We start from the raw sequence: 12,468 nt of genomic DNA, 5'->3' as shown, positions 1-12,468 counted from the left end.
ATAACAAAATAAAAATAAAAATAAAAATCTGAGTTAGAATCATAAATAGTGGTTTTAAGCTTGAGTCATGGTTTGTTTGGACCCTAAATTGTACTCGTTTATTATTATTATTATTATTATTATTATTATTATTATTATATAATAAAAAAAAATATTTTTTAGAAAAATCATGAATCGTGAGCCCCAAGATATCATGCAGATATGATAAAATTAATATAATTTAATATTATCATATATCAATTTAAGAAGATGAATTTTATATTTTAAAATAAATAGTTAACATTCTTAATAGTATAGCCATCTAAATAAAACAATGATAATAAATGAAATTTTTAAATATCATTTTAAAAAAAATAAAATAAAATAAAATCATGAAATATGGGGCCTAACAAATCAAGGGTCCTAGGCATATGCCTTAGTAGCTTATGCCTAAGCCCAGTCCCCAAGGTAAAGGTGTGCTTGGCAGCTTGAGCAATTCCTTGATCCATGAAAATGAATATATATATATATATATAATTAATAATTATAATTATTAAAAATAAAATAAAATGCGTCGCACTCATGATCACGCCTAGGAGAATTTTTTTTAATTATACATCACACTATTTAAAATAAATTAAATAAAAAATAATGAAATTATTATATTAAATAAAATTGATAATTACTGATAATAATAATCGTTAGCCATGGACCTTCATAATATTTGTTTTCAAATTTTATATTTTAAATATATTTTTTATTAAATTTTATTTATACATAATTATTATTTTTTTTAGGATATCGACGTAAGAACAATAATAATAAATAAAAATAAAAATAAAAACCCTAAAAAATGCAACCTCTCTGTCAAAATCCCAACAAAAAGACACAACTCCTCTTTTCTCAAAAACCCTAACAAGCAATTCCATTCTCTTTCTCTCTCTCTCTCCAAATTGCGTTAATTGGTGTGTTTTCTCTTTTTACTCTATCTCTACCTAGTCTATTTTAGGAATTTATCAATTTTTATGTTTGTTTTAATTATATTGTTTAATTGTTTGTTTGATTATTTCTTATGGAAAAAATATTTGATATTTGTTAAATAATTGTTGAAGATTTGTTTGATTATATATATATATATATATATTATGAAAAATTGTTGTGAAAAAATTATTAGAAATTTATTTAATTAATTGTTATAAAAATTTTGATTATTTATTAGATTATTTGTTGAATAATCATTGTATTAAATAATAAAAGTAGATTCTGAATTTATGTGAAGTTATTTTTTAATTATATTATTTACTACCTTGATATGGAGAGATACAGAGGTATTGATATCTTATATTACTTTATTATGTAGATATGGAGAGACATGTATATTTTATATCTTTGCCACCAGAGGGTTTTGTAATTTTGTTGAGTCTTTCTTTTCACCTTTTTCTTGTCTTAATTTTGACTTGTTTGTTGGTGACAGTAATCTCTTAGGTATAAATTTAATCAATGGCCAATAGCAAATATGCGTATGTAAAGATGTCTGAAGTTGATTACAAACTCCCCCTCATAATTGGCTCGTCGTAAGAATTGATGGCCGCCATTTTCGTAGGTGAGCATGCATGATTCCACTTTTTGAACTGTTGTCAGACTGAAAATAATGATATTGTAAGATTTTAGATGATACCACATGAAAGATGATTGTTTACAAGCATGCAGATTCATGCTCAACATTTGACCAAGAATTGCCAGTAAAAATCTCTATAAAGCTTATACTTTCAGATGTACATGCATGACATTATAATGTGCAACAGTTAAGTTATGATAATCTTTATCCCTTCTAAATTATCATGCAATATGATTATCTCTTTTACCATTAAGATGCTGCATTCTGTCAACTTTTCACCTCCCTGCATGTTTGAATTTTTGTTTGTCTTCAATGTTTTCTTTGGAGCTGTAACTAATAATCTTCAAATATATATAGGCAGAGAATTGGTTAGGGTTGATTAGATGAGACATTAACAAGTGAGCAGTAAAAAGATGAACAATAATGTATAGTTGAAGTGGCATAGAATTCAGCAATTTATTAGTAAACTTGTTTGATTTTCCCCTTAAATTTAGGAATTATTTATGTATAATATAGATCATCTTCTTGTTAGTCTTTGGGTAATCTGACACTCATGTATGTGTTTTATCATTTTAGAGCATTCACTTGAGCTTTGGTTTTTTTCAGATTCTCTGCAGACTATAACTTTAAGAAGCCGAATGATGAGAGAGCTCTCAATTTGATGAATACCTGTGCAATCTCTTTGCTTGAGGACTTTCCAGACATTGTTTTTGCTTATGGATTTAGTGATGAATACAGGTAATTAAGGTCTCTTACTTCATGTATCTTTTAATTCCTGTCCTGGATGCAAGTTCTTGAATTTGATCCTGATATCCATTTGATCTTTTGTTAACTTCCTTCCACTGGATGACAATAAACTTGTGTTCCATATTTGTTATGATTACTTGTCGAATTAACACATTCAATCCAACAATCCAATAATGCATAGAATCAAAATGCTAATTTTATTTTTGCAACTTGAAACAGTATTTATTATTGTCCATGATGTTTGTGTATAATTGTACACTACTCTGTCATGATAAAATTCTCACTTTTTTGTGTCCATTTTTCTTTACGGCTTTATGTTAGACTACCTGTCAAATTGGTTAACAATAATCAATTGGATGGGCATGAGCTTGAAGTAGAGGCCAGGATGGAAAACGAACATGTGGTGGGTGCATCGACTTCAGGGAAGCAAAACAAATCAAAGGATGAACGGCGAGGATTTAAAGAAGGTACCACGTGTCGAAGAAGCGAGCGCAGGAGAATGATAAGTTCGCGACTCCGAGGGTACATTATACCGCTACCAAAACAGAATATAGAGGCGACGAGAGAGAAAGGGAAAGGGGAGGCGGATGAAGGAGCTGTGAAGGCCTCGGTTTCTCTCGAATCTCCGAGAGCGAGGGAGGCAAGGAGTTGCCGTTATCTCGGATTTCTTTCTGCTGTTCTTCAGTATTTTCTTTTCTTGAGTGGTTGGCTGGTGAGATCGTTCTCGATTTCAATTCGATGTTCTCTTTTGTGATTTCTTTGTTAGCATGTGTGGAGATAGTATTGATCCTCTTTTGAATGTTGATGACCTGGAATATTGGCTTGAGAGCTAGGCTCTAGATGTGCTGATTTTTGAATTATAGATGTTTTTTGCTATTGTTGTGAATCAATTGCTAGCGGGATGTAAGATTGCGAGGATTTCCGTGAAATTACACCATTATAATCCATTGGGCAAGTGGCATGAAGGAGACCTGGTAAGCCTTACAAATTCTATTCATTACAATTGGTGCTTTCGTTGAGAGTCGATGTGGGGCACGACTCGTCGGGGTTTTGAGTCGGATCTGCAGCCCGCGGAGGGTTCGACCAGTGGGTGCTGCTGTGTTGAGGGTGCGAGTGAAGTGATGTTGGTGGGCGCCAGATTAACGAGCTCGGCGAGGCGTCAATGTCTTTATCGGTAGGGTATTGTAATGATTCCCCTTTAGTCCCACATCGGCTAGGAGATGGAGTCCTTGTGTGCTTATAAGTGGGGGGCAACCCCATCCTACTAGGCCGGTCTTTTGGGGTTGTGGGTCCTCCACTTGTAGGGCGAAACCCACCACAGGTGAAATCTTGTTGGTCAGGCGCCCAGATTAATCGGACTGACGAGGGCGTCAATATCTTTATCGGTGGGATATTGTAATGATTCCCCTTTAGTCCCACATCGGCTAGGAGATGGAGTCCTTGTGTGCTTATAAGTGAGGCAGCCCCAGCCCTACTAGGCCGGTCTTTTGGGGTTGTGGGTCCTCCACTTGTGGGCAACCCCACCCTAAGTGAAATCTTGTTGGTCGGGGCGCCCAGGATTAACCCTGAGATTGACGGGGCGTCAGTGTCTTTATTGGTGGGGTATTGTAATGATTCCCCTTTAGTCCCACATCGGCTAGGAGATGGAGTCCTTGCGTGCTTATAAGTGGGGGGTAACCCCACCCTACTAGGCCGGTCTTTTGTGGGTCCTCCACTTGTGGGCATAACAATGGTGCTTTCGTTGAGAGTCGATGTGGGGCACGACTCGTCAGGTTTGCTCGGGTGCGTTGGCCACAGAGGGTTCGACCCGAGGGAGGGTTACGAGGCGGGTGGCGTGGCGCTAGGATTTGAGTGAAGTGCCACGGTGAAGTACTATTGGTCGGCGCCGGATTAAGCTGGGTGATGAGGCGTTAGTGTCTTTATCGGTGGGGTATTGTAATGATTCCCCTTTAGTCCCACATCGGCTAGGAGATGGAGTCCTTGTGTGCTTATAAATGGGGGCAACCCCACCCTACTAGGCCGGTCTTTTGGGGTTGTGGGTCCTCCACTTGTGGGCATAACAATGGTGCTTTCGTTAAGAGCCGATGTGGGGCACAACTCATCAGGTTTGGTCGGGTCTGGCCGCGAGAGGGTTCGACCGAGGGAGGGTTCGACCAGTGGTGGTGCAGCTGTGGGTGCAGCGAAGCCACAGGTGAAATCTTGTTGGTCGAGCGCCCGGATTAATCGGACTGACGAGGGCGTCAATATCTTTATCGGTGGTGTATTGTAATGATTCCCCTTTAGTCCCACATCGGCTAGGAGATGGAGTCCTTGTGTGCTTATAAGTGGGGGGCAACCCCACCCTACTAGGCCGGTCTTTTGGGGTTGTGGGTCCTCCACTTGTGGTCATAACATTGGTGCTTTCGTTGTACTTCTCCTCCATAGCTGAGAATACTAGATTGAAGGAGCTTCAAGATAAAGTCGATACCTTGTTCACCTTAATGGATACCAATGAACAGCGTTTCAAATCCATTGAACAATCTCTGACTACTCTACCATTAATACAGCAGTCTCTTGCTAGCATATCTCAGTTCATAGAAGCTCAATAGATTGCGAACCCTTCGGGGGAGACCACAACCATACCGGCAGTACTAGATGATCACAATCAGATAGCTCTTCCTAATCCTGCAGACATCTATTCTATCAGAAACATTAAGATAGATTTTCCGCATTTCGCAGGAGGGGATGTCTTGCAATGGATATTCCAAGCAGAACAATTCTTTGACTACTATGGAGTTCCGGATAATCATCGATTAAAGATCGCGTCAATGCACTTTGATGGACCAGTTATACCTTGGTTTCAGAGACTTCAAAAATCTGGCAAACTTACCTCTTGGCAGGTGTTGACAGCATCCTTAGAAAGGAAGTATGGACCATCTGTGTTTGATTGTCCCCGCCATGCTCTATTGCGATTGACTCAAGAAGGATCGGTTACTCAATTCCATGATCACCTTACTGCTTTGGCAAATCGAGTATCGGGTGTTTCTGAAGAAATTCTTCTTGATTGTTTTCTCAGCGGGTTAAAAAAAGAGTTGCAAGCTGAACTCGTTCCTTGGAATCCTGACGATTTGGAGAAAGTTGTGACATTGGCCAAAGTATTCGAGGAGAAGCTACAATTGGGCACGAAAACTGTGACAGGCAAAAACATCTTTGCACCAGATATTAAATTTAAAGCACCGCCTCGGGTTCCTACTGATGTTGCAAGTACACAAGGTGGCCGAAGTTCTGTAGGTGATGCGAGTTCTAATAGCTCTTCTCCTTTCAGAAAAATGGGATTTCAAGAAATGCAAGTACGGAAAGCCAAAGGACTTTGCTTTACTTGTGATGAAAAGTATTCACCCACTCATAATTGCCCCAACAAACGCCTACTACTACTTCAATGGGATGATACTGAGACAGACAATTCTGACAATGCCTTCTTAGTTGATCTTAATCCACCTGAAGAAGAAAACACTTCCGACACTAAGTTGTCTCTCAATGCTATGTCTAATCTTAATGTCTCCGGCACTATGAGGTTTACAGGTGAGGTGGGCGGCCAAAAGATTACAATTTTGCTGGATGGGGGGTAGTAATGATTCATTTATTCAACCAAGAGTTGTGAAATTTTTGAAATTGGAAGTACTTCCAACTCCACCTTCAAGGGTCCTTGTAGGCAATGGGCATACCTTACAGGTTCAAGGACAAGTTCCTCAGTTACTAGTTAAGGTGCAAGGACACTCTCTACACGTACCTGCTTATGACTTAGCCATTGCAGGAGCTGATTTAATTCTAGGGGCATCTTGGTTGGCAAAATTGGGACCTCATGTCATTGATTATGACAAGAAGGTCATTTAAGTTTTTTCACAACAATCAGTTCATGGTTTTGAAAGGTGAAAATGTTAACAGGCCTCGTATAGCGACTGTATACCAATTATCCAGACTTTGCTCTACACAAGCTCTCTGTGAATGCTATTCACTTAAACTGTTTCCAGGTGAGGCTTCGATGAATGTAGTCAAGGCAGATATATGTCCGGTCTCTGCAGAATTTTTTCCTGAGCTGCCTACTGACATACCACAGGATTTATCTGCTATTTTACTCAAGTTAAAGACAGTTTTCTCAACTCCTACGGGGCTACCACCTTCAAGGGCTTGTAATCATACAATTCCCTTAATACTGGGGAGTACACCAGTGAAAGTGAAGCCCTACCGATATCCTCACACTCAAAAAGCAGAAATTGAAAAAATGGTCGAGCAAATGCTCACAGAAGGCATAATCGAACATAGCACAAGTCCTTTTTCCTCTCCCATCATATTGGTTAGGAAGAAGGATGGCACTTGGTGCTTTTGTACTGACTACCGCGCCTTAAATGCTATAACAATTAAGGATGCTTATCCTATACCCACAGTAGATGAACTTTTGGATGAACTTTATGGGGCAGAATATTTCTCGAAGCTTGATTTGCCTTCCGGGTACCATCAGATTTTGTTAAATCCAGCTAATAAGTTCAAGACAGCTTTTCGCACGCATCAAGCCCATTATCAATGGCTAGTTATGCCATTTGGACTCTCCAATGCTCCTACAACATTTCAATCTTTAATGCATCAGGTGTTCCAATTTGCATTAAGAAAATATGTATTGGTTTTCTTCGACGATATTCTCATCTATAGTTCGGATTGGAATCTTCATCTCCAACATGTCGAGACCGTGTTATCGACATTACTTCATCATCAATTATATGCCAAAATGTCCAAATGCAGTTTTGGAAGAAGGCAAATTGATTATTTGGGCCATGTGGTATCTAACAAAGGGGTGGAGATGGACCCAGCAAAGGTATCAGCAGTAGTTCAATGGCCAATACCTAAAACTTTGAAGCATATTCGAGCTTTCTTAGGGTTAAGTGGGTACTACAGGAAGTTCATTAAGCAATATACTACCTTAGCAAAGCCCTTAACATATCTACTTAAGAAGGATTCCTTTTTGTGGACTGCGGAGACTCAACAGGCTTTTGAGATTCTCAAGACAGCTATCGTATCTGCTCCTGTGTTAGCATTGCCTAATTTTTCAAAACCATTTGTTCTTGAAACAGATGCCTCTGGAATCGCCATTGGGGCTGTTATGAGCCAAGATAAACACCCAATCGCTTATTTTTCCAAGAAGTTATCTCCAAGAATGCAGGGTCAATCAGCTTATGTGCGTGAGTTCTTCGCTGTAACTGAAGCTGTGAATAAGTTCCGGCATTATTTGCTTGGTCAACAGTTTATAATCAGAACTGATCAACAAGCTTTGCGACATTTGTGCCAACAAACTATTCAAACTCCGGAGCAACAACGTTGGCTCCCGAAGCTTTTGGGGTTTGACTTTGTGATTGAATACAAGCCAGGAAAAGAGAATTTGGCTGCTGATGCCCTTTCAAGGTGCTTTACATTAACTTCTTCTCAATCCCAGACAGAATTTTTTTCATGAACTGAGAACAGAACAACATAAAGATGGACTTTATGGTCCAATTGTGAACGAATTACAAGCAGCAAGGCTCACAGACTCTGCATACTCTCTCCGAAATTGACTATTATGCTGGCACGGCAGATTGGTGATTCCCAGGAATACCACTATGAAACATCGTTTGCTCCATGATTTTCATAATTCTCGCTTAGGAGGACATGCTGGTTCATTACGCACATTTATGAGACTCTCAGCTCAGTTTTTCTGGAAGGGGATGAGACAAGATGTTCACCAATATGTCAAGCAATGCATGGTGTGCCAACAGGTTAAGGATGAAACTACTCTTCCTGCAGGATTATTAAATCCACTCCCAATTCCACAGCAAATCTGGGAGGATATTGCCATGGATTTTGTGTGTGGATTACCAAATTCAAAGGGTTATACGGTGATTTATGTGGTAATTGACCGTTTATCTAAATACGGTCATTTCATGCCGTTAAAGGGTGATTTCTCTAGTACAGTTGTAGCTGAAACCTTCATTCAAGCAGTTCTGAAATTGCATGGGATACCTCGCTCCATTGTTTGTGATAGGGACAAGACTTTCATTAGCCGATTTTGGCAACACTTGTTCTCTAAAATGGGCACTTCAATTCAAATGTCTACTGCTTATCATCCCCAATCGGATGGGCAAACATAGGCTTTAAACAAGTGTCTAGAGATGTATCTCCGTTGTTTCACAGGTGCTAATCATGGGAATTGGGTGGAGCTATTGCCGTGGGCCGAGTATTGGTACAATACATCGTATCAAACAAGTACCGGGATGACACCCTTCCAAGTAGTTTATGGCCGCGAACCACCGAGTATGGTACCATATGTTGAATCTGAGAGGGATCCTCCATTAGTGTCTCATTGGCTAACTACTAGGGACAAGACATTGTCTCAATTAAAGAGCAACTTAATTCGAGCTCAGGTGCGCATGAAAAGGTATGCAGATTTAAAGCTCTCTGAGATTCAATTTCAAGTGGGGGATTGGGTTTTCGTCAAGTTGCAACCATACCGACAACACTCGATCTTGCTCCGCAAAAATCATAAGTTAGGCATGAAGTACTTCGGACCATTCCAAATTGCCCAGAAAATTGGTGATGTTGCTTATCGTTTGAATTTGCCAGCAGGATCAAAAATTCACCCGGTCTTTCATGTTTCTTTATTGAAACAATGCATTGGTGATCCAAGTTTGACAACAGTCCCTTTGCCATTCATGACTTTTTCTCAGGGGCCGTTAATTTTTCCAGAAGCTGTGCTGCAGTGCAGGGCAATTCTTCGCAGTGGCCGGAAGGTGATGAGAGTCCTTATTCGGTGGAACGGATTAGCCCCCGATGATACTTCTTGGGAAGATGTGGAACATCTCCTCCATCAATATCCAGGTCTAGACCTTGAGGACAAGGTCGTTGCTCATGCGGGGGGTATTGTTAGACTACCTGTCAAATTGGTTAACAATAATCAATTGGATGGGCATGAGCTTGAAGTAGAGGCCAGGATGGAAAACGAACATGTGGTGGGTGCATCGACTTCAGGGAAGCAAAACAAATCAAAGGATGAATGGCGAGGATTTAAAGAAGGTACCACGTGTCGAAGAAGCGAGCGCAGGAGAATGATAAGTTCGCGACTCCGAGGGTACATTATACCGCTACCAAAACAGAATATAGAGGCGACGAGAGAGAAAGGGAAAGGGGAGGCGGATGAAGGACTGTGAAGGCCCTGGTTTCTCTCAGAATCTCTGAGAGCAGGGAGGCAAGGAGTTGCCGTTATCTCGGATTTCTTTCTGCTGTTCTTCAGTATTTTCTTTTCTTGAGTGGTTGGCTGGTGAGATCGTTCTCAGATTTCAATTCAGTGTTCTCTTTTGTGATTTCTTTGTTAGCATGTGTGGAGATAGTATTGATCCTCTTTTGAATGTTGATGACTGGAATATTGGCTTGAGAGCTAGGCTCTAGATGTGCTGATTTTGAATTATAGATGTTTTTTTTTGCTATTGTTGTAAATCAATTGCTAGCAGGACAGAAGATTGCAGGGATTTCTGTGAAATTACACCATTATAATCCATTGGGCAAGTGGCCTGAAGGAGACCTGGTAAGCCTTACAAATTCTATTCATTACACTTTATCTTGAAAAAGACAACGAAATTCTGTCAAAGAAGATTAAGGTTTATCAGTATCTTTCTTCTTCTCTGTTGTTGAAATTCTAGGCTATGTTTCATATATAACTCTATCAACTTACTTTCGCAACAACTCACTTGTTTTGTCCGATTTGCAGTAAAATAATTTCGGCTTATGTATTATGCTTCTCCATATCATATGGAACCAAGTGGAAAGAATTCTTTCCTGATAAGGAGTTGAGGAAACTACCATCTTTCGATGGCCGAGTTATATATATGCTTTACAAGTGCAAAAATAGTCCGTGATTATCTGGCATGGAGACAAGTTGACTGTAAGTTCTTATCATGTTGATATGGAATATTGAGTATGAATATCCTTATCAAGTGTCTGTACCTCTGCAAATAAAATGAATGCATGCAACCACTTCTTGGTCTGTACTCTAAGAATATGCACTTCAAAAAACTTAAGATAATAAATTGCTAATATTTACTTGACAGTATCATTTGGTAACATATATGTGTGGTGTACTGATTCTGTTTATTGTTTCATTTATTAGGCCACATAAGCAATCAATACAATACTTGTTTTTGGATGTTAGTTAAGTCAGGAAAAACAGCAAGGGAAGCACAAGAGTTTCTAAAGGTATTGTAACAATACTGCTCTTTACTATATGTATCTTTTTAAAGATATACCATGAATGACAATCAAGTGAATCCATCCTTCCTCATTTATCCCTTGCATTTTGTATCAATTGCCTCCAGTCCCTTATACTTGCTAGCTAGTTTATCATTACTTGTCCTTTTCTATTGATGTTTAATTTGCTTGGCTTTAGCGATGGCAACGGATCGGGTGCGGGTATTACCATACCCGTACCTGTACCCATACCCGATACCCCACTAGTATACCTAAACCCGAACCCGAACCCGACAGGTTTTAAAAACCCAAACCCACACCCGCACCCGACGGGTAATCGGGTACCCGCGGGTATACCCGCCCCGCCCCAATATTAAAAAAATTAATAAAAAAATATATTATTTTTATAAAAAAAAATAACTTAAAAGTAATTATAATTTTTTATAAAATAAAATAAAATAAAATTATTATAAAATTACAAGACCAAACAAAGAGGAAAAATAAAAAAATTCTAAATTGTTAAGTTGTAGAACATATTAGTATATATATAAATATTTTAGTAATTTTAATTTCGGGTTGAATACGGGTTCGGGTACGGATCGGGTATTAGAATTCCCATACCCGCACCCGCACCCATTTCATACAAGTCGGGTTTTACCCGAACCTGACTCAAAACCCGGTCAAATCGGGTTTTACCCGTCAAACTCAGGTCGGGTTGGGTCGGGTATGGGTATTATTGCCATCTCTACTTAGCTTCATTGGTTTTAACTGACAAATATGTCCTCGGCTCAGAAAAATCATTTATTTTTGTAGGGTACTCAAGCAAAAGACAAAAATGAGTTGCTTTTTCAGCAATTCGGTGTAAACTATGCTGAGCTACCAGCTATCTTCAGAAAAGGCTCTTGTGCCTATTTTGATCAGGTAAAATCAACCAAGAAGAATTTTACATGGTTTACAGTTTCAGTTTCATGAAATGTTGCTTTTTTGCTAATTTATAATCCAGAAGCCATTCATAATTTCTGTATGTGTGTGTTATTACTCCCAATTATATGACAGTTAGGACTTAAGGAGCACTTTAAGGTGACTTCTTTTGGATGTGATATAGTTCTTGAAAATATGAAGTAATTGGTTCAAGAACTGCAGTTAGAAGAGTTTACATAGTTAATTTCTTCACATTTATGTATTCAAGACCAAACAAGTGCCAACATGAGCTTGTAATGCTTAAAACTTTTATTTAGTTTTTTTCTGCATCCAATATATCTGAATAAAAGAAACTAGAACTTTACTGATTTCAATCCAATTTACTTTTCATTGATTACTCATAAAATTGCTCATTGCTATAATATTTATGTAAGAAGCTTCTCTTGCTTTTTTTTTTCATTGAAAATACGACGCAATGTGTTGCTAAAGCAATGCTCTTAAACTCCAGGTGGAAGAGATGGTAAAAATAGACAAAAATGGAAACGATGTCAAGAGATTACGAAAGAAGGTGACCGTGGAACATTTCGATGTAATCAGCCCAGAGTTTTGGATCAAACATCCTTACATATTGAAGAAGAGTAATTAGTCGTTACTAATAAGTCAATATTTTTATTCGAATTAGCGGAATACTTATGCTTATCTTGTGACATTTTAAGTTTCATGAAGGATTTTGTGAACAAGCATTAAATGATCCTCATTCTTCAGCTTATGAATTTAGTAACTGTTTTTTTGTGCACTTGAGTTTGTTTGATTTGTACATCAGTAGAAGTATCCTTCTTATGATCTCTGAGAATTTTAGTCTCTTGTGATGGTTACTAGTTTATATACTTTGTTCTTTATAATAAATAAATAAATAAATAAAAGAAAAAAAAATTCTCACTGTGTTGAAAACATGAACT

The 12,468-nt window shown here is 38.3% G+C and overlaps 1 pseudogene; it reads left to right on the top strand.

The window, feature by feature from the left end:
- The first annotated feature begins 1,479 nt into the window (after positions 1-1,479).
- LOC120279292 lies at positions 1,480-12,305 on the top strand (annotated as a pseudogene).
- Positions 12,306-12,468: the final 163 nt, after the last annotated feature.

The sequence above is a fragment of the Dioscorea cayenensis genome, chromosome 16, assembly GCF_009730915.1.
Source record: "Dioscorea cayenensis subsp. rotundata cultivar TDr96_F1 chromosome 16, TDr96_F1_v2_PseudoChromosome.rev07_lg8_w22 25.fasta, whole genome shotgun sequence".
NCBI lineage: Eukaryota > Viridiplantae > Streptophyta > Magnoliopsida > Dioscoreales > Dioscoreaceae > Dioscorea > Dioscorea cayenensis.
Note: the sequence above shows the minus strand (reverse complement) of the source record. Positions and strands in the feature narration are given on the sequence as shown.